Source organism: Cetorhinus maximus, chromosome 1 (genome assembly GCF_964194155.1).
Source record: "Cetorhinus maximus chromosome 1, sCetMax3.hap1.1, whole genome shotgun sequence".
Taxonomy (NCBI): Eukaryota; Metazoa; Chordata; class Chondrichthyes; order Lamniformes; family Cetorhinidae; genus Cetorhinus; species Cetorhinus maximus.
Genome location: NC_135879.1, coordinates 217,813,622 through 217,828,037, shown reverse-complemented (window position 1 = coordinate 217,828,037; position 14,416 = coordinate 217,813,622). Strand labels below are relative to the sequence as shown.

The 14,416-nt window shown below is 44.1% G+C and overlaps 1 long non-coding RNA gene across 1 annotated transcript in view; it reads left to right on the top strand.

The window, feature by feature from the left end:
- The window catches only part of LOC144691794 (uncharacterized), a 62,035-nt gene extending 59,035 nt beyond the window's left edge, over positions 1 to 3,000 (top strand). Inside the window, exon 3 of the long non-coding RNA XR_013579223.1 lies at positions 2,803 to 3,000. This is a non-coding gene — a long non-coding RNA (uncharacterized LOC144691794). The remainder of the gene's footprint in view (positions 1 to 2,802) is intronic.
- Positions 3,001 to 14,416: the final 11,416 nt, after the last annotated feature.

Sequence of the window (14,416 nt, the reverse complement as noted above, 5' to 3'; positions counted from 1 at the left end):
CTAGTTCAGTGACACATCCCTGGGACACCTTCTGGATGTCATGGAGGCCCGCCATGATGTCCTCTACCCCAACTCTGGCTGCAGGAAGCCCATCAGTCTCACCATTCCTGCTTGGGAGGTGGTGGCAGAGGTGGTCAGTGCCAATGCTGCACACAAGAGATTGGCTAACCAGTGCATAAAACGGATGAATAATCTCATCTGATGAATAATCTCAACCCGGGTAAGGCAGCCATCTTATCACTCTAAATTCACACACTCACAAGACCATCACACATTCACTGGTATCTCACCCACTGCCAGCTTAAGGGATATCGCCAGTCACTCTCTCACACACACCCTCACATGTCCATTTGTCCTCATCAGCCCTCACCATCTTGATGCCACTTGCACAGATCAACATGTGCCCCCTACACACACCTTGGGGTACCCCCCCTACCCCAGTACAGCCCTTGCCCTGAAGCCTCTTCCTTGCCTGAGGCCACTTCTCCCCCTTCCCCAAGCAAGAAGGCAAATGGTATGTTGGCCTTCATAGCGAGAGGATTCGAGTACGGAGCAGGGATGTCTTGCTGCAATTATACAGGGCCTTGGTGAGACCACAGCTGGAATAGTGTGTGCAGTTTTGGTCTCCTCACCTGAAGAAGGATGTTCTTGCTATGGAGGGAGTGCAGTGAAGGTTTACCAGATTGATTCCTGGGATGGCGGGACTGACATATGAGGAGAGATTGAGTTGGTTAGGATTATTTTCGCTGGAGTTCAGAAGAATGAGGGGGGATCTCATAGAAACCTAGAAAATTCTAACAGGACTAGACAGGGTAGATGCAGAAAGGATGTTCCCAATGGTGGGGGAGCCCAGGACCAGGGGTCACAGTCTGAGGATATGGGGTAGATTTTAGGACTGAGATGAGGAGAAATTTCTTCACCCAGAGAGTGGTGAGCCTGTGGAATTCGCTACCACAGAATGTAGCTGAGGCCAAAACATTGTATGTTTTCAAGAAGGGGTTAGATATAGCTCTTGGGGCGAAAGGGGTCAAAGGATATGGGGAGAAAGCGGGAGCAGGCTATTGAGTTGGATGATCAGCCATGATCATAATGAATGGCGGAGCAGGCTGGAAGGGCCAAATGGCCTACTTCTGCTCCTATTTTCTATGTTTCTATGTAAACCCTAACCATGCAGCCATTGAAAATCCACCCCTGCCTTATGGCTGGTCTGGAAGGTAGAGACCTGCCTGTGAGACCACTAAAAGTGCTGTCTGCAAACTGGTGCTGATGACTGAGTGCTGCCTGAAACAAGGTAGGCAAACAAACCTTGAAGTCCCGAACAAAGTAGCTCACCAGGTGCTTATCGCTTATGTACAGTCGTGAACCACGTCGGCGTGATTGCCCAGATGATCCAGTGTGGGGGGAATGATTCCAGCAAGCAGGGTGTATAATGAGATGCTAATGTATTGAAATTAGGTACCCAACATGCGGCGGAGGGAAATGCGCCCCCCCCCCCCCCCCCCCCCGACGGTTGGAGCAGATGATCACAAACTGCTTTCATGACAGCTTGAAACTGATTTTTTTTGTCTCTTTGCCATATTGTCACCCCCTCCCCCTGCACCGCCCACCATGACGCCTCACGCCCACCGGGCCGAAAAACTCCGGCCATAATTTCTAAGTCATCGGTTAATCTCAGCCCTGATGTGAGCCACCTGTGGAGTGTGACCTGAGATGAGTTACTGACCACATATCACTATGTACCATCACTAAGACTGCCTATTTCAACCTCCATAACATCACCCAACTCTGCCCCTGCCTCAGCCCATCTTTGTTACCTCCAGACTTGAAAATTCCAAGCACTCCCACCTACCATAAACTTGTCATCCAAAAGATTACTGCACATCTATCTCTCACCCAAGTCACCCGTCACCCCTTTGTTCACTGACCTACATTGGCTCCCAGTTAAGCAAAGCCTCAAAATTAAAATCATCATCTTTGTTTTCAGATCCCTCTGTGGCTTCAGCCCTTCTTATTTCAGCCATTACCTCCAACCCTGCAACATTTCGAGATATCTGCACTGTTGATATTGATATTGACATGTTGATATTGCCTTTCTCAGAATTCCAGATTTTAATTTCTTCCATTGGTGGCCGTGCTTTCAACTGTCCAGGCACTAAACTCTGAAATTTCCTCCACAAAAAATCTCTACCTCGCTTTTCTCCTTTACAACGCTGTTTAAAACCTACCTCTAAGCATTTGGCCATCTGCCCTAATATTTCCATATGTAGTTTGTTGTCCAATTTTGTTTGATTATGCTCCAGTGAAGTACCTTGAGATGTTTTACCAGGTTAAAGATGCTATATTAATACAAGTTGTTGTGTCAAACCAAGTATCATGAATAAATTAAACTTCCAATGTATTTAGGTCAATAAAAAACACTTGCTCAATTTATCATTGCTCAGTTCTGAAATGTCTAGCTATGAAATGCACCACAATTACAACAGTTGCAATGTTCAAGTTGGATCATTTAAAAGCTTGTATATAAAGTTAGCTTCTTTAAACATTGATTCTTAAACCTTTTAAATGGCACTAAAATATGGTACTTCTTCCCCCGGTGCTGGTCATTAAAACTACAGCATGTCCTCTGATCAAGAATCAACAGAAACATTAGGAATAGGTTTATAAATGTGCTTTGCTAACAGTGTTCATTACATTGTAAGCAACCTATTCTCACTTTCCTAATATTAACGACTGGTGTTTGGAACTCCCCACTGGCAGCACAGATTCATAAATTAACTGATATCTCGTCTTTTCTCTTCACAGATGGTGATGGAGCTGCTTTACATTGTCCGTTGTTTCTCTATCCAGGACTTGCAAAACATGTGACAGAGCAACAGGAAGTGCCTGATACATGCTGATAAAGTATAAAATATCTTCTTTCATGACACTGGTTTATTGGACAATTAAGTGGAATTTTTCCTTTATGACTGTGGTTTTAAAGCTGATTGCAATTCTTGAATGATCAATAAAAAAATGCGTACTAACAAATTACCATTTGTTCTGTAGCATTCAGAGTTCTAGGTGGGTGTGATCATTGAACTTCTCATTCTCTATGTCCGTTTTTACCTTTTCCCAAGTCACATACTTATTCTTAGTTTGCAAGGCAGACATATCTGGCTCCAAGCTTCTAAAACTATTGCTCAAGCTGATTTACGATTAGAGATCCAGAGCAGCCAAGGATAAACTATCCTCCAACATTCTTTGCTTGCCTGTGGGCACAATGTCTTGCCCACCTTGGTCAGCAGTTGGTCCTATGCAAGAACTGAAGCCTTCAACCTCCCTGTGGTCAGATGTCCTATGTTGTACATGAAGATAATGCAGTCACATGGTGGGAGCCAGTGGTTTACTAGAATAAAGGCTCATGATTTTCGTGCAGACCCTAATCATCAATAAAAACAAAAAAATGCTGGAAACATTCCATCTCACTTCATTGATGTCGCCCGCCCTGCTGAGTGTTTCCAGCTTTTTAAAAATTTTATTTCAGCTTTTTTGCATCTGCTGTATTTTGCTTTGTTTGCCAAATCAAACCCCCACCATTCCTGTCTACAATATGCATTCATGCACCCTAATTATACATATTAATTCTATCATTTTAATGTAATGGCTTTGAGTGCACGGACACTTATATTTGCAGGTTACGTGCTGTGAACTAGTCACTGTTTTGTGGTATTCATGTAATACTTTCCGAATTTACTATCAAGGGTAGATTAAAGACCACAGAGTAGTGGAGAGAGCAAACTTTATATGCGCCCACACACACACACACACACACACACGCAGATATTTATCGAATCAAAGAGATACCTTCAATTGTTTAAAGTCACAGTTCTGACACTTACACAGTGGTCATGGAAAAATTTGCAAAGTAGTTACCAAACATATTTTTGTCATTTTCTTCACTGACTGATTTGTGGCGGTATTTTTTCCCCTCAAAGAATAGCCAGACTAATTAAAAAAAACATCAAAATATTGCAATTGTGTCTGCAGATGCAATAACCCAATATCAGCAGTCAAGAAAATAACAAGTTTGTAAACAACATACTTCAAATGAATAGACGACATTAAGGGCAGGATCTTCAACCTCGAGCCAGGAAGCAGCGCTAGTCTGGCCACTTCCTGATGTTGCGTTCCCAACTTCTGATGTTCCACCCATTCACCTGGAATTTTTGCTTTCCAGAGTTAGGGTTGGGCTGCAGTTGTGGCCGCTGCCTACTGATGCAGGCCTGAGGTGGGAACGGAGGGGGACAAATGCTGAGGCCACAAGAACACAAGAAATAGGAGCAGGAGTAGACCACACGGCCCATTGAGCCTCTCCACCATTCAATACGATGATGCCTGATCCTGGACTTCAACTCCATTTTCCTGCCACTCCCCATATCCCTTAATTCCCTGAGAGACCAAAGATCTGTCTATTCCAGCCTTAAATATATTCAACGATGGAGCATCCACAACCCTCTGGAGTAGAGAATTCCAAAGATTCAAAACCCTTTGAGTGAAGTATTTTCTCCTCACCTCACTCCTAAATGATTGACCCCTTATCCTGAAACTGTGCCCCTGCATTTTAGGTTCTCCGACCAGCAGAAACAATCTCTCAGCGTCTACCCTATAAAACCCCTCAGGATTTTATAGGCTTCAATGAGATCACCTCTCAGTCTTCTAAACTCCAAAGAATGTAAGTCCAATTTGCTCAGTCTCTCATCATAAGACAACCCCCTCAACCCAGGGACCAATTTAGTGAACCTTTGAACCTCCAGTGCAAGTGTGGGGGTGAAAGCTGCACACAGCATTCCAGATCCGCAGCAATCTCACCAAAATCCTGTACAATTGGAGCAAGACTTCTTTATTCTTGTACACCAGTTCCCTTGCAATAAAGGCCATGTCATTAGCCTTCCTAATTGCTTGCTGGGCAATGAATGCTGGCCTAGCCAGCAATACCCACATCCTGTAAATGAATGAAAAAACATTTCTTCATGAGCATACCCAAGTCTCTTTGAAGATCAACACTTAGAAGTTTTACACCTTTTAAAAAAGGCTGGCAGGTTAGAAGGCCTGCCTCCACTCCTGGGACATTGGCCCAGTTTCTACATGGCTGTGAGATCTCCTATCCCTCAGTCCCCACCCACTCCAACATGCCTCCTCCATGCCCCATGCATCCTCCATGCTCCTTCATATCCCCTCATCCAGAATCCACTATGTACAGAACTCATGAGCCACATAATGATACTGGGAAGTCTTTGACATTTTCAGGAAATAAAAAACAGTCATTCAAACTCCATTTGAAAAAAATTACCCATCTTAGAAGCTCCTCTTAGAAGTTCATATGACTGTCATTCAAATAATGTTAGCGAAACACCTCTTTAATAAACACTTGAGATTGAGAGAATGTTTTTCATCTGTCAAAGTAAACAAACAGCTATTCAAAAACCTCTTTAACACATTTAATCCTATTATCTGCTCATAAAACTGTCAATAAAAGAAAGCACACAGTCCTCTTCACAGCTGCCTCAACAGCCCATGCTGAGCTAAATTCATTAGAGATGGAATTAAGACACGAATTCATAATGAGATTACATTGCACAGCTGACTAAACAAATCCTACAGAGCTCAATACAGTCTTTGAAGTTACCTGACCATCTGCTACTTTTTTTCAAAAGCTCTATGGAGTTTCAGTCAAAAAGTCTGGTATCTTTTCAGTTTTCTTTTCAAAGTTCCAATAGATCTCTGGACTTTAAATCAAAGTAAAACTCAAACCACAGTGTCTAAGTGACCCATTTAAATCAGATTCCCAATACTGTTAGAGGCATAAGAGGATTTTATTCACTGGATAAAGTACTCTGGAACACTTACATAATGTTGGTCAATTTAATGCTCACTTACTTTTAAGGACAAAGCCCGATTATCACCGACACTTGAAGTTGGCAAGGCATTTAAACTTTCCTGTTAAAAGGTTCCCAACTCCACAGCAGGCCTCAGCCAAGATTCATGAATTGACTTACATGGCATGGCTCTCACAACCTTCAGGAACCCGGTACCCGTCTCAACGAAAATGGCATTTGCAGCGTTTAAATGATGACCGATGCCACTTTACCTGAGCATGAGTCACAACCTGTCATGTTTCCTGCCTCGAGGAACATAGAGCCCATTGGGAATGGCCTGATAAGTTTAAAATTACAACCTGCAAGCCTCCAATTTGGTCAGCCTGACTCACTCAGCGTCAGGAGGAGAATATCTGACCCTAAGTCTACAGGTATGAACTGGCCAGGTTTATTATCAAGATGAAACACTTTGGCATATTTGTTGGGATTTGTCATAAACACAAGCATTAGAATGTGTAACAGGAGTATGCCTTTTAGCTCCTCGGGCTTGTTCCGCCATTCAATGGGATCGTGGCTGATCTATGACCTAACTCCATATACCTGACATTGTTCCATATCCCTTATTAATTTTGTCATACAAAAATCTATTAATCAACAATTGAGCCAGCACGAATTGCCATTTGTGAAAGGGAGTTCTATCCTTCTATCTTTGAGTGAAAAAATGTATCCTAATTTCACTCCAGCAAGGTCTGCTCTAATTTTTAAACTCTCAAACTGGCAGAAATAGTTTCTCCCAATCAAGGCTGTCTGTTATCTTGAACGTCCATCAAATTATCCCTTAACTTTCTAAATTCCAGGAAATACAACCCTATTTGTTTAATTGCTCCTCGTAACTTAACCATTGGAGTCTGGGTATCATTCTAGTAAATCTATGTCATACTTCCTTCAAGGCCAATACATCCTTGTAAGGTGTGGTGCCTAGAATATTTCACAATTCTCTAGGTGTGGTCTTAGATATAAAGTTCAGCAGTCCATTAGCCTTTATGATTATTTTCTGTACCAGTTCATGACATTTTATTGATCTGTGTACCTGGAACCCCAAGACTCTTTGAAACTTGAAGTTAATTTTTTTTATACGCATTCATGGGACGTGTGCTTTGCTGGCTCGGCCACCATTTATTGCCTATCCCCAATTGTCCGTGAGAAGGTGGTGGTGAGCTGTTAGGGAGTTCAAGGATTTTGACCCAGTGACACTGAAGGAACGGTGATATAGTTTCAAGTCAGGATGGTGTGTGACTTGAAGGGGATATTGCATTGATGGTGTTCCCATGTGTCTGCTACCCTTGTCCTTCTAGGCTGCAGAGCTCACAGGTTTGGAAGGTGCTGTTGAAGGAGCCTCAGTGGATTGCTGCAGTGCATCTTGTAGATGGTACACACTGCTGCCACTGTGTGTCATTGGTAGAGAGTTGCTTAGTCCTGGATGGTGTCAAGCTTCATGAGTGTTGTTGGAGCTGCACTCATCCAGGCAAGTGGAGAGTATTCCATCACATTCCTGGCTTGTGCCTTGTAAAGGGTAGACAGGCTTTGGGGATTCAGGAAGTGAGTTACTCTCCATAGAATTCCCAGCCTCTGACCAGCTCTTGTAGCCAGACTATGTACATGGCTGGTCTAGTTCTGTTTCTGATCAATGGTAACCCCCAATATATTGATAATGGGGAATTCAGTGATGGTAATGCCATTGAATAGCAAGGGCAGATGGTTAGATTCTCTCTTCTTGGAATGGGTCATTACCTGGCACTTGTGCGCCATGAAGGTTAGTTGCCACTTATCGTCCCAAGCCTGAATATTGTCAAATCGGGGAGGTGGTGGCATAGTGGTATTGTCACTGGACTAGTATTCCAGAGACCCAGGGTTGTATTCATGGCAGATGGTGAAATTTGAATTCAATAAAAAGTCTGATGATGACCATGAAACCATTGCCGATTGTTGTAAAAACTCATCTGGTTCACTAATGCCCCTTTAGGGAAGGGAATCTGCCCTCCTTACCTGGACTGGCCTACATGTGACTCCAGACCCACAGCAATGTGGTTGACTTTTTAATGTCACCTGAACAAGGACAATTAGGGATTGGCAATAAACGCTGACCTAGTCAGCAATGCCTACATCCCATGATTGAATAAAAAAAGTCTTGCTGCATTCAGATGCAAACTGTTTCAGTCGAAGGATTGTGAATGGTGCTGAACATTGTACAATCATCTGCGAACTCTCCACTTCTGACCTTCTGAAGATGGTTGGGCCCAGGACACTACCCTAAGGAACTCCTGCAGAGATGTCCTGGAACTGAGATGATTGACCTCCAACAACCACAATTGTCTTCTTTTGTGGTGTATGATTGTAACAAGTGGAGAGTTTCCCCCCTGATTCCCATTGACTTCAGTTTTGCTAGGGCTCCTTGATCCCACCTTCGGTCAAATGCTGCCTTGATGTCAAGGCACTCTTACTTCACCTCTTGAGTTCAGCTCTTTTATCCAGGTTTTGTCCAAGGCTCTAATGAGGTCGGGTTGAGTGGCCCTGGCAGAATCCAAACTGAGCATCGGGATTACTGCTGAGTAAGTGCCGCTTGATAACACCGTTGACTACACTCTCCATCATTTTGCTGATGATGAAGAGTAGACTGATGGGGCGGTAATTGGTCATTAAAATCAAAGCAATATACTGCAGATGCTGGAAATCTGAACCAAAAACAGAAAAGGCTGGAAAAACTCAGCAGGTCTTGCAGCATCTGTGGAGAGAGAGAGACACACAGAATTAACGTTTCGAGACTCTATGACTTCTTCAGAGCTGAAGAGAAGTGGAAATGCGATGAAATTTATACTGTTTAAGAGGGGTGGTCAGGTGGAGCTGGATAGAAGGCCAGAGATAGGTGGGGACAAAGGAGGGTTGACAAATATGTCATGAACTGGGTAGTGCTAAAAAAAAGGTGCCGATAGTGGCATATAGGTAAGAAAGCAGAATGTGATGACAAGGGTGACATTGTGTTGAAGCACAACATGGAACAAGTAACAGATGGCCCTGTAGGGGATGGGGTGGGGGGAGGGGGTGGTGGTGGGGGGGAAAAGGATAGAAAATGGGATAGAAGGGGGGGAGAGGTAAAAAAGGTGATAAAGCCACAGATAGATGAATAAAAATAAAAATTAAAATAAGTGGATAAAAAATAATGGATTTTGAAAAAAGGGGATTAAAAATAAGGTGTGAGGATGGAGGAGAGAGTTCATGGTCTGAAGTTGTTGAACTCAATATTAAGTCTGGAAGGCTGTAAAGTGCCTAATCGGAAGATGAGGTGCTGTTCCTCCAGTTTGCATTGGGCTTCACTGGAACATTGTAGCAGGCCAAGGACAGACTTGTCGGCATGAGAGCAGGATGGTGTGTTGAAATGGCAAGCGACAGGAAGGTCAGGGTCATGCTTGCGGACAGACCGAAGTGTTCCTCAAAGCAGTCACCCAGTCTGCGTTTGGTCTCCCTGATGTAGAGGGGACCACATTGGGAGCAGCGAATGCAAGAGACCAAATTGGAGGAGCTGCTTCACCTGAAAGGAGTGTTTGGGCCCTTGGATGGTGAGGAAGGAGGAAGTAAAAGGGCAGGTGTTGCACCTTCTGCGATTGCATGGGAAGATGCCGTGGGAAGATGTTGGGGGTGATGGAGGAGTGGACCAGGGTGTCCTGGAGGAAATGGTCCCTACGGAATGCTTCCTGCAGACGCGGGGGGTGGGGAGCGTTGGGGTGAGGGGAAGATGTGTTTCGTGGTGGCAACATGCTGGAATTGGCGGAGGATGATCCTTTGAATGTGGAGGCTGGTGGGGTGAAAAGTGGGGACAAAGGGAACCCTATCATTGTTCTGGGACGAAGGGGAAGGTGTGAGGGCGGATGCGTCGGACATGGCTGAGGGCCCTGTCAACCACAGTGGGTGGGAACCTCGGTTAAGGAAGAAGGAAGACTTGTCAGAAGTACTGTTTTGGAAAGTGGCACCATTGGAACAGATGCAATGGAGGTGAAGGAACTGAGAGAATGGCATGTAGTCCTTGCAGGAAGCAGAGTATGAGTCGAGGTAGCTGTGGGAATCAGTGGGCTTGTAATGAATATTGGTGGACAGTCTATCACTAGCGATAGAGACAGAGGTCAAGAAAAGGAAGGGAAGTGTTTGAGATGGACCATGTGAAGGTGATAGAGGGGTGGAAATTGGAAGCAAAATTGATAAATTTTCCCAGGTAAAGATGAGAGCATGAGGCGGCACCAAAACAGTCATCGATGTACCGATAAAAGAGTTGTGGGAGGGGACCTGAGTAGGACTCGAACAAGGAATGTTCCACATACCCCATAAAGAGACAGGCATAACTGGGACCCATGCAGGTACCCATAGCCACACCATTTATTTGGAGGAAGTGAGACAAATTTAAGGAGAAATTGTTCAGAGAACTAATTCAGCTAGGCGGAGAGTGGTGGTGGGTGGGTGGTGATTGTTTGGGCCTCTGTTCAAGGAAGAAGCGGAGAGCCCTCAGACCATCCCAATGGGGATGGAGGTGTAGAAGGATTGGACATCCATGGTGAAGAGGCGGCGGTTAGGGCCAGGGAACCGAAAATTGTTGATATGACGTAGGGCATCAGAGGAATCGTAGATGTAGGTGGGAAGAGACTGGACAAGGGGAGAGAACGGAGTCAAGATAGGAAGAAATGAGTTCCGTGGGGCAGGAACAGGCTGACACGATCGATCTACCGGGACAGTCCTGTTTGTGAATTTTGGGAAGGAGATAGAAGTGGGCTGTTCAGGGTTGGGAGACTATGAGGTTGGAAACTGTATAGGGAAGATCTCCAGAGGAGATGAGGTCAGTGGAAACAATAGCTTGATGCTCAGTGGTGGGGTCATGGTCCATGGGGAGTTAGGAAGAAGTGTCTGAGAGTTGGCATTCAGCCTCTGTGAGGTAGAGGTCAGTATGCCAAACAACAACAGCGCCACCATTGTCGGCAGGTTTTATAACAAAGTCAGGGTTGGACCTAAGAAAACGGAGTGCAACGAGTTCAGAAGGAGACAGGTTAGAGTGGATGAGAGGGACATATGACAGCAGCCAAATATGCCAAAGAGTGTCAATGCCAGAACGCAACTCTGAGAGATCCCACTGTAGGTCTCAAAGGATTCCAAAAGTTTTGCCATCATAGCTGACCTCACCCATCATATGGTCATGGAAAGAGGATATCACATTGAGCAGCTTCGGAGGACAACCAGTTTTCTCCAACAGCTTAAATAGACTCACATGCTAAATACCTTGGTGAGATCGATGAAGGCAATATATAGTAGTCGCCTTTGTTCATGGCATTTCTCTTACTGCTGCCGGACTGAGAAGATCTCATCAATTGTAGATCTTCCAGTTCTAAAACCACACTGGGATTTGGGATGTGTGTTCAGCCAGGGTCTGCAACAAAGGCAACATGTACAAATACTTTTCCCATGACATTCAGCAGGGAGATGCCTTGATAGTTGTTGCAATCTCTGTGGTTGGCCTTGTTCTTGTATAGGGTCACAAATTTTGCATCATGCATATCCTCAGCACTGCTCCTTCCCTCCAAAAGAGACAGAGAAGTTTGTGTAGATGCTAGTGCCAGCTTCCCATGCTTAATGAGTTCAGGTAACATAGCATTAGCATTACAGCCAGGCTTTCTTTGGCTCTGAAGAAGGGTCATAAGGACTTGAAACATTAACTCTGTTTCTCTCTCCACAGATGATTCTAGGCCTGCTGAGTTTTTCCAGCATCCGCAGTATTTTGCTTTTATCTTAGGCTTTCTATGGTGCCTAGAGCTTCCTCAGTGACAGTGTTCTTCCCTAGAGTACGACTTAAGGTAGTGTTCTACGCATCTCTCCAATAGTTGATTGCAGTTGATGATCTCCCCTGCCTTTGTTTTAAATTGAATTTTTTTTTGCTGATGGCCTGTTGCCTTTTTGATCCCATCATTCATGGAATGCAGGCAAGGCCATCATTTGTTGTCCATCCTGAAATTGCCCTGAAACTGAGTGGTTTGTTAGGTCATTTAAGGGGGCAGAGTCAACCACATTATTGTGGATCTGGAGTCATTTGTCGGGCACACCAGGTAAGGATGGCAGATTTTCTTCTCTAAAGGGCATTAGTCATTGTGAAAGAAAAGCAAGTTGAGACACTGGATGGGCTAAATTAATTGATAAATAGGAGGGATGAGAAATCTGGCTGTACTTAAAGCTGTTGTCACCAGGGCCAGATCAGAGGAATCCAAGGATACTGAAGGAAGGGTGGAAGTTGCAGAGGCACTGGTTATAATCTTCCAATCCTCCTTGGATACAGGGTGATACCACAGGACTGGAGAATTGCAATTATTACACCCCAGGATAAACCCAGCAACTAAAACAGTCAGCGTAATGTCAGTGGTGAGAAAGCTTTTGCACATAGTAATCCAGGACACAACTAACAGTCACTTAGACAAATGTGCAGTAATTAAGGAAAGTCAGCACAGATTTAGGGGCAAATCATGTTTGACGAGTTTTTTTTAAAAAGTTTATCAAGGAAGGGTAATGCAGTTGATGTGCTTTCAAAAGGCATTTGAGGAAATGCCACATAACTGTCTTGTCTGCAACGTTGAAGCCCATGGAACAAAAGGGGCAGTGGCAGCATGGATATGACGTTCGCTAAGTCACAGGAAACAGAGTATATAAGGACTGGTTTTTCTTGATCAACATTAATGCCTTCAACTTGAGTCTACTGGACAATTTCAAAATTTGCAGATGAAACAGAACCTGGAAATATTGTGAATTGTAAGGAGGATAGTGATAAACTTCAGGAGGACATGGACAGCCTGATGGAATGGTCGGACACGTGACAGGTGAAATTAATGTAGAGATATGTGAATGATTTTAGTAGGAAAAGCAAGAGAAGGCAATATAAAATGAAGGATACAATTCTAAAAGCGGTGCAGAAGCAGTGGGACCTGGGGTGTATGTGCACAAATTGTTGAGGTTGGGGAGGGTAGGTTGAGAAAGCACATAATGCATTCATGACCCTGGGCTTTATAAAAAGAATACAAAAGCAAGGAGTTGAACCTTTATGGCGAACCTTTATAAAACACTGGTTCAGCCTGAACTGGAGGATCGCTCCCATTCATGGACACCACTTCAGGAAGGATATGAAAACCTTGGAGAAGTTGCAGAAAAGATTTACGAGAATGATTCCAGGGATGCGAGACCTCAGTTAAGAGTATAGATTGCTGAACCTGGGACTGTTATCCTTTGAGATTGATAGATTTGATAGAGGTGTTCAAAATGAATGGAGGTCTTTTATGGTGCAGTGGTAGCATCCCTACCTCTGGGCCAGAAGCTCCAGGTTCAAATCCCACTTCAGGACTTGATGGCTATGGAACATACATTCATAATGTGGCCAATCAGATTGATTATCAGCCTGTAAATTCATCCAATACACCTGATGACAGGTGGTAAGAATGGGAAAGTTTCCTGGTTAGCTACACTGCAGAAAGCAATGGCAAACCACTGCAGTACTTTGCCAAGCATAATCATGTACCAATCCAAAGGAAGTCCATGGTTGCCAATGCCCTCTTAGGGCACAGTATGTGGAGGGGAGGAGGTCCTCCTGAGGGGTCTGGATAGAGTAATTAGAGAAAAACTGTTCCCATTGCCAGAGGGTTGAGAACCAGAGGGCACTGATTTAAGGTGACTGGCAAAAGAACTACAGGTGACATGAGGAAAGATGTTTTTACCTAGTGAGTGGTTAGGATCTGCATTACACTGCCTGAGAATGTGGGTCGAGGAAGATTCAAGCATGGTTTTCAAAAGGGGACTGGATAATTATCTAAAAAGTAAAAAACTGAAGGGCTACAGTGAAAAGACAGGGCAATGGAACTAGCCGAGTAGCTCTTACGGAGAGCCTGCATAGATACAAGGAGCCAAATGGCCTCCATCTGTGCTGTAACCTATGATTATATACAAGTCTGCAGCCTAGATGTTATCTCCAAAGGTACTGATGTGATGTACAGCCTTTAAGATAGTTCACTAAGAAAACGAGGGCAAGTGCCTTTCTTACAGTATTATACAAACCATGATTCAATTAAACAGAATATAAATTATTAAAACAAAAGATTTTTTAGAACACTTTAAGACCACTGGACATCTCAATGCCCTTCTCAGCCAATGAAATACTTTTGAAGTGTAGTCACTTCACTTTTCTAATCCAGGAAACGCAGCAACCAATTTGCACACAGCAAACAACCACACAAAAATAATGATCAGATAATCCGTTTCTGTCGTGACATTGAATGAGAGATAAATATTGGCCAGGGCACCAGGGATAACGCCCCTGCTCTTCTTTGAAATCATACCATGGGATCTTTTACAGCCTCCAGACAGATAGATGGGGTCTTGGTTTAAGGTCTCATCCAAAAGACAGCACCTCCGACGGTGTAGCACTCTCAGCACTGCATTGAGTGTCCACCTTGATTTTTCTGTTCAAGCCCTGGAATGGGGCTTAAACCCAG